Genomic DNA, 16,741 nt, shown 5'->3' on the forward strand with positions numbered 1-16,741 from the left:
ATTTTTGTAACTGTGCTTAACAGTGAATGCGCACACACACACTCACACTCACATCCACAGAAACAAATAGTATCTCATTATATCTCAGTTGTGGCCTGCAGCAGGGTGAGTATTTAGACAGTTGTTCGGAGGAGTTTGCAGGGAGTTACTGTGTTAGATTGCGAGCAAATTAGTTTGCACCCTGAGGGCTGAGTCGATGCCAGCCTCAGGGGCTCTCTCTCTGTGTGTGTGTGTGTGTGTGTGTGTGTGTGTGTGTGTGTGTGTGTGTGTGTGTGTGTGTGTGTGTGTGTGTGTGTGTGTGTGTGTGTGTCTTAGCGTGGAGCATTGCCTGTAAAAAGCGAGTGAGTGTGACTTTAGTGGAGGACATCACACATGTCCCTGTGTATCTCTGCCAGTGTCCAAAAATAAACGGGCACTTGTGTTGACCCCTTGTTGATGAATTCATCTGAGGGTAAAGGTCACCAATGTGTCAGCAGCGCTTATCACGTTTCTCCGCCTGTGCTGCTCCTCCTGTGCTCTTCCTCTTCAGCCTCACATTAACTTGCGGGGAAAATTAAATTTAAAGACTCTCAGCACTAATGCAACTATGAAAAAAAATGTACTTCAATTTGTGGAGTGAAACTGTGGAACAGTCTGCATGTGCATTTAAAGCAACATCATCCAGTTTAAAACTAAGTTTACAGATAAGATTGTCACTAAGATGGGATGAGAAGGGGTTTGATGATCACCTGGTGTTTACATGAACTTAAATGTTGATAGGAAGGTCTAAATATGTAGTTTGAGTGTATGCATGTACCTGGCTATTTGAGTAAATTTATATTTTGTATATGAATAGTTTGCTGTATTTCAGATGTATGAAAGATGTTGAAATAGTTGGTCAATACTTGATTGATAGTTGATTTATTTATTTACTTATTATACACATCTATAAATAGACTCTTGTTTATCTCATACAAAAATTAGATCAAATTTACTATACAATTATATTTTTTACAAAATAATTAATACATTAATTAACTATAAATAAAATTACATATGTATGTATATATATATATATATATATATATATAAGTAATATATACTATGGTCAGCATTGTAAAAATTTAGATATAAGTGTGTAAAAGTGTGTTTTTGTAAGTACATATAAGACGAGTTTTTGGTAACAATTTGATTCTGTAATTAAGGGGTAGAATTAAATAACATCACACTTCTTCCTGCTCTCTTTTGCACATGTAAATTGGTGCAATTTGCAGATGGAATTTATTATGTCTCTTTTGCTTTCTCTTCTGTTATTGATATGTTTTTAACCACTCTTTTTGTTGTATTTTACCTTTGGAAATTAAAAAAAAAACAACTCTAATATAGCTCTCCTTTTACATTTCCTCTCTCGTCTTCTTGTATTTATTGTGGCAGCTGTTGCTCCTTTTAATTTTAGTGGGCCTGTTTGCTGCCTGGTGATTAATTGGACTGCGGGGCTCAGGTTGTAAATAGATGGTCTATTCTCATGGCTGTTCTACCCGGTTAGGAGTCCACGCTGCTGATTAGAATAAACACTGAATATGAAACACAGCAGGTGCTAGAAAGCCCAAGGTTTAAACAAATAGCACACAAATACAGTTGTCTACATTTCCTCATGTGTGTGTTTCCACTGTCAGACTGGAAGCATGTGAATACAGAGATGTGAGCGATGCACATGAATGTATTTTTGCCCTTGTCACACTGTTAGCACATCGCCTGCACAGTAACCAGGAGGCCTGAGATCCTGAGTCATAGTGCTAAATGATCACTACAGTTTCATCACCTGGTTTTTAAAAGGGCAGGTCACAACAGCACAACCCACAGCAGATGTAACATAAGTCCTACTGTCCATCAGCAGGCAGCCCTGCGTCCCCAGGAGAACACTGGCTCGTAAGGGCCCATTATAACGACCACCGTGAGGGCCACGTGACTGACGGTCGCAGCTTAAATTAATTCCAAAGCACATCTGAACTGCTTTTCAGGAGGGTTCACCCCCAAAAAAACAAACATTATTTGGGGTGCCCATTAGCTGCACATGCACATGGTGCGGATGCTCCATGTACAAAAGCTATGTCCTCGCCACTATATCCACTCTCTCGCCCCCATTCACACTATTACTGTGCTGTTAAAAACACTCGCCAAATGCGAGTAAATTTAGTCTTTGGTGAGTAAATTAGGAGGACCAACCGCAACTTTGGCTGGCAGAAAAAACTGAACTTGATACGCGCGCTGGAGAATGCTGCAGTTTGCTGTGTCAAGTCATCTGCTAGATCTGCGACGTGTTGTGTGTGTACATATTTGTGTCAGTCATCAAACATCGTGTCAGCCAAGCCGGCGGACAACATACTTGTTGCCATCCGGGAAGAAACCGAAACAAGTTCAGCGCAATGTGTAGTTTTATTCCTGGAGTGGAGTCCCCACACAAGCGAATAAGAACAACTGAGAACAAAAACTAAAGCAAACGTCAGGAAGAGACAACTCCTGTCACTAACGAGACGGGACGAGACAAAAATGTTAGTGGTGGACTATCAGACATTCAAAATGAGAGGATAGGAGAGGAGAATAGAACGACCAACAACGACTATGTGCAATTATTTTCTAATGCCATATGAACAACTGGACTGGAGCACCGACTGGCTGTAAACTCCAGTAAATAGTCGCCGGTTTGAAAAACAATGGATTTTCTGAGAATAACAAGCCTACACTGAACGGTCGAGATAGCTCAAACAGGTTGAGTTAAATTCAACGCATTTTTCATCAAGATATAGCGACTCAAAATGTGCTCTTCCGAATGGTTAAGCAGGACTTAAAAGAGAAATTCATACATCACATTATTAAAAAAATCTAAGCTGTCACGCCTCTCTTCCACCTCCTCCGTCCTGTTTTTGTGGACACAACACACAGCAGCTCCCCTCTGGAGTCTGAAGTGTCTGCTCTGTCCAGTGTGTGCGTTCATGCATATGTGAGAACACACAAAGGGGAGGGAGACATAATGGTTGCTGAAGTTACCTGAAATTACCTTTCAGCGCTAATGTGTGCCCTAAGAGGCCAATGAATGGGCACGCAGTGTGCATGTGTGTGTAAAAATAGAAGATAACAGACGACTGGATCTGCTGATGAGCCTCGATTCCATTTATGCATTTTCCCACATTCACTCAGACTTTGCTGCAAAAAAACATTTCTGTCCTTCTCTTCAGTTGCTCTCCGTCTGCTTATATCAAGTTTTAAAAGGCTAAAATTCTCACTCCAAACAGTCACAAACTGGTGAACTTTCCTACACAAACAGCTACAAACACGTTCACTCTTAGCACTCAGCTATTAATAGATCCAGTAAGGTCCACTGCCTCTCTAACGTCACCCTCTTGTCAGTAAGTCTGCGCCTTGGAAACAGCACCCATGACACCACTAACCCATCACATGATGAGGGGAAATAGCCAGCGATCCAGCTGCCCTGTCACCTGACCCACTGGAAAAAATAACCAGGACTCACGACGGGTGAAGTCTCCATCAGAAGACATTCTTGGCACAAGTTGGGGTTAAAATATGGGGGCAGAGGGGAGGTAGGGAAGTACAGGGGGGCTTTGAATGTACAAATAAATATAAATGTGTGTGATGACAGCCAGCTGAGCGTCTGCAATGGCTAAAAAGTGTTCTGGCAATGTGGTAATTGCTGACATCACCTTTGAGAAGGCGGTAGTCTTGATAAAATTAACTCTAGTACAGTGAAACTCTGGAAATTGTCCGTTGAGATTTGTCAATCTGAACTTCCTCTTCTTTTTCCTGTAGACTTGAGTTTTATATTCAGCCTGTCAAAAACTGGAGGCAATGGGTTCTATTTGAAGTGTTCAAAGCATTTTGAGCAAAGCCCATGATTTGGGGTTTACTGGAACTGATGTTCCTGGAAAATCTCACATTTTTCTTTTCACATATTGTGGAGTGCCAAAAAGAATTGCAGGTTTGATGAACAATTGCTCTGTTCTATTCAAGTGTCCCAGTAGTAGTGTGACAGTGTGCCAGCATGGACAATACCAGGATCCTTAAGCATCAAAATGGAATTTAGCCATTGAAATCAAATGAAAAACACAATGAATCAAAAGAAATAAAATGAAGTGGAAACATTGGAAATTGACATTAAAAAAAGATGAAATATCACAACATTAGGTTTGACTGAGCTGGAAGAGTTGGTCCAAAATGATGAGCCTGAACCCTAACGAACCCGGGAAATTAATTTCAAGATCCAATTGGACACAATCATTTTAAAAAAACTGGGGATGTAGGACATTGGATTATTTTGCCAGTGTCTGATATGCCGATATACAATAACAATTTAATAGGCCAATAACCAATAGTGATATTGATATATCCACTTTTCCCCCCACATAATTTTAGTGATCATCAAGTCTCTTCTGTAGTGGAATTCATATCATATTATGCATAATCTTATCCTGATGGCCCACCAGCAGATGGACATATAAAATACAATGCTTTTCAGTGTATGTAATATTCATTCATTGTGCAAAATAATAAAAGTACTTAAACTTAGGTTTGATGTTTTGTACATGTTCACTTGCCAGTAAAAAAAATCAGCTTGTTGGCTTGTTGGACACAATGATCAACTGATTAGATTTTGGTGGTCATAGCTCAAAGGTCAAGGTCACTGTGTCACCTGTTTCATGCTTGTGAACGCTCTGTCTCAAGAACATCTTAAGGGAATTTATTTCAATTTGGCACAAATGTCCATTTTGAGCCAAGAATGAAAGGTTACTTTGACCACACTAAATGTTTTTTTGGTCATAACTCAAGAATTTCTTTAAATTTGGCACTGGTCAACTTCACTGTTACATCATAATGTTGTGGCCATTATTCAGTGTCATAACTCAAAAGTAGAAGGGGAGACATTTGGTCAGATAACTAAATGGTGAAGCTAATCTCGGGTGCCCACCTTGAAACTGTGCTGATTGTTTAGATTGTCTGTGCTGCCGGGCAGAAAATGTACTGTAAGTGCAACTTGACCAGTTTGTAGCCCTTACTTGTGCTCTTGTAATCTGATTCTAAATCAGCTTAATCATTACGTAAGTTACACACAGGGCTTATGCTTTTCTCTTGTGATCGGCCCTGAATAGGGTCTTCTCAGATTCACTCAGATATGATTATAAACAGACCCGGTTCATAGAATGGGACCTGACCATTACCTGGTTGATCGTAATAAAAAGTGGACCTGAACTAGTATGGGTCAAAGGTCACGGGTCCTTGGGCCTGGGCAGACCAGTGAAGACCTCTGCTCTAAAGTGGGATTAACACCCATCTGAGCAGCCTGTGCTGTAAACATAAAATAGTTTTATTTGTTTACAGACATATCATTAATATCTCAAAATATGAGCTGTAACATTCCATTGGTGTTAACTTGATATGCATGGCGCCTTCACACAAACACAAACATGCACGCAAAGAAACACACCTGCTGAGCTACAGGCCGTAAATATGCATGCCCACACTGCATGCGTGTGGCATGCAAGACTATGACGCCACTGATGTGTCACAGACTCAGGAGCCAATTCCGTCTTCCTTGAGTGGGTGTTGATGACAAGAACCTAACCCCAGTTAGTCTGCAGACCGACAGGACAGACATGTGAATGTGTGAAAACTTAGATCTAAATGTATGCGTCCTCTCAAGCTCATATTCACCTATATGCTGCACTTCCACTGGCGCCTAGAGAGTCTTTCTATAGGTGTGGATGGTTGAATCAGCAAAACTGTCCTGCAGGGAGGTTCCTAATGCTCAAATGTCCCATAAAGACACAAATTCAGTCCCATCTTAATTAAGCTTTGTTTATAAGAAAAAGCCTCTAATCTCAGATGTGGACATGTTGAAATAAAGTGAATTTCCCAGCACAGCAATTTAGTTTTTCGCACTAACAAGGAGAAGTAGTATATTTCCACAGGTCTGTGTGAATCTTATCAGCAGGCTAGAAGAGAAAAGAGAGGGCTGTCCACCTATTATCCTATATGCCCCTTCATTCTACCCTTTTGTTAGCTTTATCTACACACACAGCAACTGTAAAGGTCATAAATACTGAGTGCTCTCTCACACTAGCAGAGGACACTCAGACATACATGACACTCCACTAAACAAAAAAATACACTCATAGGCCTGAGGTTGCCATGACATTGGGATTTCTAACAGGGTATAATAACTCCTGTGCTTGACAAATATTACTCCCAATGGTTTGTGCTACACATGAGTAAATATCAGCCGCTTGAGCTTGATTTAAATTTTTGACCTATGCTTTTTAATTCTCATGTAAACAGACACACACTTATGGTATTAATGGTGAACTACATCTCCCGGTCAATGTGAAGTAGATTGACACCAAACCCCATTCTTAGTCTCTGGCAAGTAAAGCCCGTTTTCAGACCTCGAAGTTGTTTCCTAGATCTGCATTTTTTGAAGGGATTTGTGAAAATGAAATCATTTACTGTTAAACCAGGTTTGCCCGATCAACTGTAACATTCTGAAGGGAACAGTTTGGAGGAGAGTGCCTTTCCATAACCTCTCCAAACCCAAAAACACAAGAGCAAAAGTGTAAAGAATGGATTAGACGGTGTGTATACCTGCACTTTTCTAAGCAATCTTCAGCATGCCTGGTTAACTAGCTTTATAATGGCTGATTTATTAGAAATCATCTTCATCTGGTGACATGTGAATGACTTGGTTGCCAGTCCCCTTGCCACATTGTGTGGGTTAACCAAAGGACCAAACTCCTGACAAGTTGCTATTGTTCCTTTGTAGTAAAAGTCTCCTGTGTATGTTGGATGAGTGCTTCCTGGCATTAGAAGCCCGGACCAGACTGGTTAATTGCTCTTGCTTAATCTACAACCACACAGCTGTTACAATGACTGTTTTTATTTATCCCCCTAAAAATACAAAAAAATGTGAGAAACTATCTCTGCTGAACAGTGAAGATATTCTGTGTGCTTGCCAGCCAATAAATGAATTTGAATTTGATCGCTGGCTCATTTAGCAGAATGGGATTCTTGCTTAGCTGGGAGACAATTAGAGCCAATCAGCTATGAACACAGCCTTTCCATAAATCTTATTTTCGGGCTGTGAGTCCCACGGCTCATTCCAGTCTTACCTCAAACAAGACAACCCCCCACCACTTTCCCCTAAAAGGAACTGAGAGTATTGATTTTGCTCTGTGATAATTATAGCTTTCATTAACAGAGGCTGCAAAAACACAGCAGTCTCCTCTACAAGTCAATTCACCCCAAGGACGTGTGTGTGTGTGTGTGTGTGTGTGTGTGTGTGTGTGTGTGTGTGTGTGTGTGTGTGTGTGTGTGTGTGTGTGTGTGTGTGTGTGTGTGTGCGTGCGTGCGTGTGCGTGCGTGCGTGTGCGTGCCTGTGTGTGTGTGTGTCTTCCCTAAATATGAGAGAGTGGATCTATTACATGTCCAATTAATTGATTTGCAGCAACTGGGTAGAAGTTATCAATAACCAGGTCAACTTTTGCTGAATCGCCCTTGTGAACTGTTTTTGCTGTCTTTCCCAAGGTTTGGCACAACAAACCCTGATAAAAAGGACCTCAGACACCTACTGGTGATGTCAGGCCTCGGTATCTCCAATGTAGGCAGGTACCAAAACCTGCAGAGCTCTAAAAATGATCTCTAGAACTGGATTCTTGATTTGAAAGGAAGCCATTGTGACGATATCAAGACCACTGGGACATAAGACATTTTAGACAACAACAGCATTCTGGACCACTTGCAAACAATCCAGCTAAGTCTCCTCAAAGCCCCTTTCCCACAGTACAAAAAAACACTACCTGCAAACATCTTGCTTTTCTTATGTAATGGAAAAGGTTACAATTAAGCAGTAATACACAAGAGATTATGCTTTATTGTTATTTGAGCACGACAGTGATGCGATTAGCAAGCCGCAAGCATTACTTTAGTGCTGAAATAACATTAAAGCACACCCCAGAGTTCAATATTGAGATTTTACAACTATCACCAACAAAATGAAATTGTATAATCAAAATGTCTTCACTTTTTGGGGCAATTAGCTCTGAAAATAAAAACGCTTTTTGCAACTGTCATCTCCACTTTCATGGAAATACACAAAGTCTGACTAATAACTGGAAATCAGTAGACTCCTCTATGTAATGAAACTCAGTTTACTACTCCAGCAAGCAGGACGAACCTTGGTAACGACCTGGCAACGGACACATTTTCTGGTCCCTATTGAGCATCTTGTGCTTATGCTTTCGAGAGATCATGGGGTTTCCAAAACTAAATTAACGTGAACATAAAAATGCTTAGCTTGCTTGGTCTTGATACAACCAAGATATCTGCTGAGAGAACAATTATTTTTCCGCATATAGATTTAATGACTACATCCACAAACTTTGCCTGTATTTTTAAGCTAGTAGGTCTGTGTCACAGCACATCTGATAGAGGATGACAAACATTTCCAATAACTCAAGAGCAAGGTAAAGTCCAAAAGTCAAAATGCATGAAAAAAGAGAGCTCATTTTCAATGTCATTCTTTCAGAGATGAGGAAGGTGTGCAGTCGAGCAAAATTGAGCACATTCTAAATGTCTTGCGGACCAGATTGCTTGGTTGGAACTATTTGTTGTATAATCTGCATTCACACCCCAGTCAAATTACTCTGCAGGAGTCATTGATATTCATTAGCTTTGGCTCCAATTAGCATATATCATCATATATCTAATCGGCACAACGACAATGCTGATGTTTGACAGCCATTTACTATGTTCCCCATCTTAGTTTTGCATGTTAGCATGCAAATATTTGCATAGAGTACTGGACAAATATAATTACTAACTTTATGACATCAAACGGGCAGCCGTGGAGCAGAACCAGATCACGCTGGAGGGATGATGCATTTCATCTGGCCTTGGAATGCCTCGGGATCACCCAGGAGGAGCTGGAGAGCGTTCCTGGAGTACTTTGCTCAGCCCGCTGCCCCCGTCACCTGGACCTGGCTAAACAGATAAAAATGGTCTGATGACTTGATGAATGGATAACCTGATGATGGAACTAAAGAAAGAGTCAGGATATCATCATAGCATTATCCTATTGTGGACATAAATGTTAGAACCAAAATTCATAGTTATCCATCCAATAGTTGCACCTCCACACCGGAAGCAGCCTTGGCCTGAGTCATTGTTAGCTGTTTTCGGGTAGTTCATATGTCCATACCTCCGGCTCATTCTTAGATATTTCAAGAATGCCTTGAGGGAATGTCTTCAAATTCAGCACAAACATCTACTTGACCTCAAGGATGAACTGATTACGTTTTGGTGGTTATAGGGCAAAGGTCAAGGCCACTGTGGCCTTGTCTGTCCAATTCTTATGAGGATCTTAAAAACACCTTGAGTGAATTTCTTCAAATTCGAAACAAATTTTCGAGTCCATTTAAGGATCATCTGATTACATTTTGGTGTTCATAGGTCAAGGTAACATTAACCTTGCATTCCTCTCATTCTTGCAAAAGCAATATCTCAACAACACCTTGAGGGATTTTTTTCAAATTTGACACAAACCATTTAGACTCAACAATGAACCGAGAGTCCAAGGTCAAGATCACTGTGACCTCTCATAAAACATGTTTTTAGCCAAAAATCAAGAATCCATACACTTAAATTTCACACAAATGTGTAATAGGATACAATGATTAAGTGCTGACATTCTATCTCGAGGCGGTCAAAGGTCAACTGTGACTTTTGCAAAAACACTGCAAAAAAACTGTGCTGACTGTACAGATCTTCTGCGCTGCCGGGGGTAAAGGTGTGTGAAGCATCCATGTTTTCACAGACATGGATGAAGAGCCACAATACTAGTATGGCTAGAAAAGCAACAAAGAAGTAGATAGAAAGAACCTTGAAAGAATAATTGGCAGACAGGCCAAATGAGACATGAATAGAGAGAATGAGGAGAGGGAAACTAGAAATTCTTTGTTTTGTCTGGAGCACTAGGGGCCTGTACCTCGGCACAGGAAGGAGCTGGCTCAGGAGCAACATTGGGATTCAGCTCCAGTCCTCTTTCTCTGTTTTCTATTCTGTCTGTGTGAAGCAGGGAGAGCAGGAGAGATAGACTGTTCTCTGTATCAGCACTCCAGGGGCTGCATGGCAGGCAGACACAAGTTGCCAACAGTGTCTCCATCACATGGAAAGCTTCTCCTCTGTATGTGCACATTCAAAACAGCCTGATATTTGAGAATTTAAATTAGCTTTGGTGTGCTTTTAGTGAAAGTGCATGCTGGTGCAATATTTCAAAGTGACACGGCATCTGAGAGCCTGTAGCGTTATAGCACAGGGAGACTGGAACTCCCTTATGAGAAACATATGTTTCAATGCGCAACTGCTAACCTTGGCTAGTCAGTGGAGCTGTTTGTTTTGGGATATCTTCTATTTGTGTGTGTGTGTGTGTGTGAGTGTGTGTGTGTGTGTGTGTTAGGAGGAGGTACATCATCCCTCCACTTGAGCAGCAAGCTGCCCTTGGGTTACTGCAGTATTTCTCTCTCACTCTCGGTGGCCCTTTATTGCTCTCTCTCTTGCGATCTTCTGGGTAATTGTATCAGGCATAAACATGCAGACGTGCTTACTAGCATATGCACGCGCCACTGCAGTCACACACACACACACACACACACACACACACATAGACACACATACACACACCCTCTCAGGGCAGATGTGCAGGCTTGAATGACCCGTTGCTTCTGAGCGGTTGCTAAAAAAAGCAGCTCTCCCTGCTCCCAGTTGATGGAATTGCATAATGAGTGTGATGTCAGCATTGTTCTTCCCACGGTAACAAGTGACGCTGACGGGCAACGGAGGCAAGCGGCGGCGGGGTGATTGAGGGAGATGGAGACAAGAGGAAAAGCACAGAGTGGCAAGAACATAAAGGAGAGAAAGTGGAAGCTGCAGTAAGTGAGATTTTGATGTCAAAACACACTCATCAGCTTAAATCACAAAGTGACACTGCAAGCTGTACATTCTGTTTACCCAAATTACATTCTGCTGCTTGGTACTTCTCCTCCCACATGAAACGATAACTCAGAATTTAAAATATATCTTATAACAGCAGCCAATTTGTGAAAGCAGAAGTCATCATTTAATATCTGACCTCTCTCGTCTGCCTGAAATCTGCTGGTGTAAAGTGTCACTGGCTGTGCATAAAGTACACAGTGTGCAGTTTACTGCAATGATGGGAGAAGTATTTATCACAGTTTAGACATCCTCAGTTTGTGTACCACAATCATAATGTTAATTAAAGCTAGGGTGTGCAATTTCATTTTGGCGTTAAATGGGGAAAATCACAATAAACTTTGTGCATTTTGTGATACAACTTGGAAGACAAAGTTGTTCTTCCAGCATTTGCAATTGTTTATCATAGTGTTGAAAAGCTCAGTTACAGTACAAGTTGAAGTTCTGTATTATTGTTAAACTAATGTTAATAAAGCTGGGGTAGGCTGTTTAACTTTGTCATTCTGCAAAAAATCCAATAAACACTTATTGTAATTTAAGTGTTCTGGGAGAAAAATAGACCTCTGCACCTCCTCTCAACATTGTTTTCAGGCTTTAGAAAATCTAGCCAGTTTATAGGACACACTGAGTTACTGTATAACGTGTGTGCAAATGCGCACAGTTGTCTGGTGGAAGGGGTTTACGCTGCATTCATGTGATGTTGGAGGATTGGAGTTTCCAAGTTAGGAAGTCGTTCTTCTGACTTTGATGTGTTCATGTGCTTTGCTTTGAGTGGGAACAACAGGGAAGCTACAAAAAAGATGGGTTGCATTTTAATTAGTCTAGATTTAAACGTGTTTAAACGTGAGGTTGACAGCTGTTTCCAGTTTATTTCTTTTATTTACCGTCAATTGTTGACACTGTTTCCATGCTTTTTGCCATTGCTGCTGCCCTGAAACATCAGGCAAACATCACAACTCAGCAATACAGGCATCACTGAAATTTCCCAATTTCCCACTCGTAATTAAGATTTTGGAGGGCATTTTATGTGCTCGCAACTCGTAAAGACAGTGAATATGATATTTCCGAGGAGCATGTGAAGGCAGCATTATGATAGGGAGGGGAGAGCTGCAGTAGGACGGGGTGTTTTCAAATTCTGCTGGGCTTTTTTCTTTTCCAGATTTCTGCCTCTATCAGCTTTGAAAGAAAACGTTTATATTTTTTTCCCCATGTTTATGTGTCTAAGATAGTTATTGAAACTGGTCCAGTTTGTTTTTATTACCTTACTTGTGGAAAGAAGAGGGTGGGGGTTCTGATCAGGGGCCCACAGGCCCCCACTCACAGATGAATCTAGCCCTGACTTTTGAGTAATTGTTTAATCTTAAATCTTTTGAAACTGGAGAAAAATTGGTTGAATTTCTTTAAAAAATGTGGAGATAAGGAAATGAGCAACTTAACAAGACATGGTCCAAAAATTAGCAAGAAATTAGTAAAAAGTAACAACAAAACTACTTGATAATAAATTCAGAAAAAAGATTTAAATAAATAATAAATAAAAGCACAAAACAAAAGGAAACAAGAAAATGTCCTAAAAAAGTGCCAAAAATTGGGGACATGTTTTTTTCTGTGACATACTTCAAAATAGAGTATAATCATAAATTGTAAAAATACAATTTTCTGGGCACTCCCCCCTATTTTTTTCCACCCTTTTAAAAAAAGTAATTAATTATACGAACATCACACCAACCCACCCCACCACTCCATTTCGCCCGTTTTGTTGAAATAAATCAAACTGTTTTGCTCAGGTTTCCAAGGGTAAAATAGCTTATGAAGGCCAGCTGAACGCAGCACTGCAAAACTAGTGTTGATCTAGGTTTCAAAGTATTAATGATGCAATATTTTATAAATACATTACTGGTTTTCTATTAAAAATCTGAATCTGCAAAGTAACTAACAGTCATATTCTTTGTGACTGCAGAGCAGGGAAAAAACACCATTTCCACTTGAAAAGCAGTACAAGTGTAAAGTATTATACAGCAAATTACTCAAGAACTGAAGTGCTGATGTCACATTGCAGGTTTTACAGTCTGCTGGCATTTGAAGCCTCCTGCAGAGAGAGTCTTCTTTGAGTCAAGACAAGAGTGAAAAGGTGTAGGTTATTACAACAGGGAACATGGTGGGCTGTGCCACTTTCACAGCTGAATGATAGTGTTGATATCTGCTTTGCCAGATTCATTTGCGGTCATGGTGCTTCGGTATCAGCAGTTAGCTGAGATCATCCTCACTCATTAATCTCAAATGGTTGCTCACTTGCTTGGCTCGTTGCCGCCGCCGTGCAGTTATTCATAAACACATGTCCCCCTGGCCTGTTTCTCATCCCCTCCTCTGTCACAAGGGAACTCGAGTCTGCGTCTGCGTACTTGTGCATGTGAGGAGTTGTCTTACACAGAAACATTAATACTGTTTAATGGTGGGTATGTCTGATGGCGAGCAGTGGGGAGGCTTTCTTGTTGTTTAAACCTAAATGTCACGACATGCATATATATACTGTTGTCTCACAAGCACACACTGATCCTCCTGAGAACCTGTATCAGTTGAGGAGGGCAGGAGAAAGAAGCTTGTCTCGCTGATGAAGGTCACAAGACAGTTATGGATTTTTGGCTTGTTATTAGCCGTCACGTAATGTAAACTTATTGATCCAGGATTTTTTCTTTTTTTCCAAAGCAGCAAGTAGGTTACATTGTGGAGACAGACGTGAATGTACATTCAGTTTTTTTAAAAAGTATATACACTTTTTAGATAGCGTTTTTGTACTACAGGGCAGTGGCAAAAACTAAAACAAAAACATCTTTTTTGTCCCACATGTTAGCAAACAGCTGCCTATTTTCCAAAGTCGTAAGTTAACACCTAACCCAGGCGAGACTAAGGAGAACTTTTTGATGTTGTAGCCAGAGATAATATGTTTTGGGTCTTCCGTCTGTACGTCCCATTCTTGTAAACGCTAAATCTCAAGAACACCTTAACGGATTTTTTTTTTTTTCATATTTGGCGCAAATGTTCACTTTAAATCAACGATGAACTGATAAGTGGTCAAAGGTCACTGTGACCATGCGTCCATTTCATTTTCGTGAAGACAACATCTTAAGAACACTTTGAGGAAATTTCTTCAAATTTGGCTCAAATGTCCACTTTGAGTCAAAGATGAATTGATAAGAATTTGGTGGTAAAAGGTCAAAGGGAGCTTTGACCCTGTCCATTGCATTCTCCCTCCTCGCATCCAGTGGACACCAAGCATCATCAGAATTCTCTGGAAATAGTAGTCTATGACTGCCTGCAAAATATTCAATAATGAATCTCCTTTTAGCTTTGTTTTAGTCTCCAGCAACACTAAAGAAAAACAGCCCTTTACCTGCTAAATGCTACACTATGTTCACCAGGTAACTAATTTTGTCTGCTGTTTTGTGCTAGGCAGGTTTACTTTTTTTTTTGTTTGTTTTTTCTGCTGAAAACAGCTGCCTGGTGTAGCTGGAGTAGTGGTTGATGAAGAGTTTGTGGGACAAACCAAAACACTGAGCTAAAAGAAGCTATAAAATCCCATAAAGTGAAGGAGGATTGCAAGACTGGATAATAATTCTTTGTGGATTAGCTGCTATGAGGGACTCTTTTTACTATGCAGGTAGCTATTAGATCAATTTTAATGCTAAAATATTGATTAGTGCAGCTTTAAAACCAGAAAACTAAAGCTCCTGTCAAAGTCAAACAATTAAATTATAGCTTAAATGATTTCTTCTCCACCTCCAGCTGACATTTAGCATGGGCCAAGACATTACACATAGTAATTTGACCCCATGGTAATATAAAAAAATATTGATTAGTGCAGCTTTAATTATAATGTTTCGGCTTCAGAAAAGCATGGAAAAATATAATTAAAATGGCAAAAACACTGTCTTAGTCAATGGAAGCTCACTCACTCACTTACACAGCAGAGGAATGACACATTTGTGTATGAGAGAAAGTAAATATGAAACAAAATGTATATTTTCTGTTTGAAAAGTATAGATACATAAAGTTGGAGAATGCCTCTGGATTTTATTTTATTTTTTTAACAGTGTTTGTCTAATCTCCCAGTGAACGCACCTGCTGTTTAAACCTTATATAAGATGCCTATTATGACTGTACAGCCCAGTTGATACACTAAAACACAGCTTTGTTCCACTGAAAGACAGCTTAAAATACTGCCAACATTATCTTGACAGAAAGAACAATAACATCTGGTCTGCTTCTAATCAACCCCTAAAGGATTCTTTCCATTTTTCTAATGGATGTGCCCTCAGGAAGCCAATTATTTCCTTCAGCTCAGCTAATTTGAATTTTGTTTTGTTTCAATGAGACTTACTTGACAGTTTTGGAGAAACTGGTACATGAGCCTTTCTGCATTGAGTTTTTGATTTCTTTTCACTTTTGTGACATGCTAGCTGTGTCCTGAGAGTAGCAGGAGGAGGACGTTTGAGTCCAAGATCTGGGTTATTAGAGTTACCAATTAGACAAGATCTCTATATTGGCAAAGGAATTTTCAGAAAGATGCAAAATTTCTGTATTATCCACCAACCAATCACTTTTTTAAAGGTCCGGTTTGTAAGATCTAGTGGTGAAGATTTCAGATTGCAAGAAGCTGAAACTTCTCTCAGTTAGAATTCTTTTAGCGTTCAGGTTTTTACCGGCAGCTCCCAAACAGAATTGCTCATTTATATCGGTAAACACACCGAATACAGTAGTTTCATGTTACAATTAAAGGTTTCTCCTCCGTTGTTTGACATATTGCAAACAGGTTGCCGGCCCAGCACCTGCTAATCTATCCTCACCTTTTTTTCTCTGACAACTTAAGATCCAGATGTTCAGGAGGTTTTAACCAGGAGCTGAATTATCCACAGAGGTCTCTTTCTCTCCAAAATGGACCTGTGAATTAAACCAGAAAAAAAAAAAAAACACTGAATGAAGTACGTTACAAATAAGTGTTTCTCCTCTGCTGTTTGGCACATCACCGAGGGGCTGTGCCCACCTTTTCTTCTGATAACTAAAGATCTAGATGTTTAGGATTTGAGACAGTAAATCATTGAATAAATGAGTTTCATATTACTAATTAGCAGGGAGGCTAAGGCTTTTTTAGCACATTGCAAACATTGCTGTTTGCCCAGCACCTGCTAATGTGTGCTAACCGTTTTTCTCTGATGACTTAAGAACCAGGCATTCAAAAGATTTTCTTCAGGAGCCAAATTATCCACAGTAGCCTTCTTCTCTCTAAAACAAATGCACCCTGAGATTTACTCCAGTAAAAACACTGAAGAAAACAGTTTCACATTACAAATAAGTGTTTCTCCTATGCTGTTTGGCATGTTGCAGATGAGTGCCTAGCCCAGGACCTGCTAATGTGGGCTCACTTATTTTCTCTGATAACTAAGATCGATGTTCAGAAGGTTTTTATTGGGAGGTGAATTAGACATGGAGGTCTCTACCTCTCCAAAACATATGGACCTGGTATTTTAAACCGGTTCAGACACTGAATAAAGCGTTTTTTCTATACTCTAATCATGGAGGCAACCCAGTTTCATTCAAAATTCATCAAATGCAGCTGCATGGTCAATGATTTCTGCATCAGACATTAACAAAAATAGCCATCCTTTTACAGCATTATGATATGCCACCAGGCAACATGAGTGTGTAATACTGCGGA

At 40.1% G+C, this 16,741-nt stretch overlaps 1 long non-coding RNA gene across 1 annotated transcript in view; it reads right to left on the minus strand.

Annotated features, from left to right (window-relative positions):
* The window catches only part of LOC148186379 (uncharacterized), a 97,152-nt gene extending 81,183 nt beyond the window's left edge, over positions 1-15,969 (minus strand). Inside the window, exons 1-2 of the long non-coding RNA XR_015775053.1 lie at positions 15,873-15,969; positions 8,865-9,024 (exon numbers count right to left, since the gene is read on the minus strand). This is a non-coding gene — a long non-coding RNA (uncharacterized LOC148186379). The remainder of the gene's footprint in view (positions 1-8,864; positions 9,025-15,872) is intronic.
* Positions 15,970-16,741: the final 772 nt, after the last annotated feature.

The sequence above is a fragment of the Plectropomus leopardus genome, chromosome 19 (assembly GCF_026936395.1).
Source record: "Plectropomus leopardus strain MGB_pleo_1.0 chromosome 19, ASM2693639v1, whole genome shotgun sequence".
Lineage (NCBI taxonomy): Eukaryota > Metazoa > Chordata > Actinopteri > Perciformes > Serranidae > Plectropomus > Plectropomus leopardus.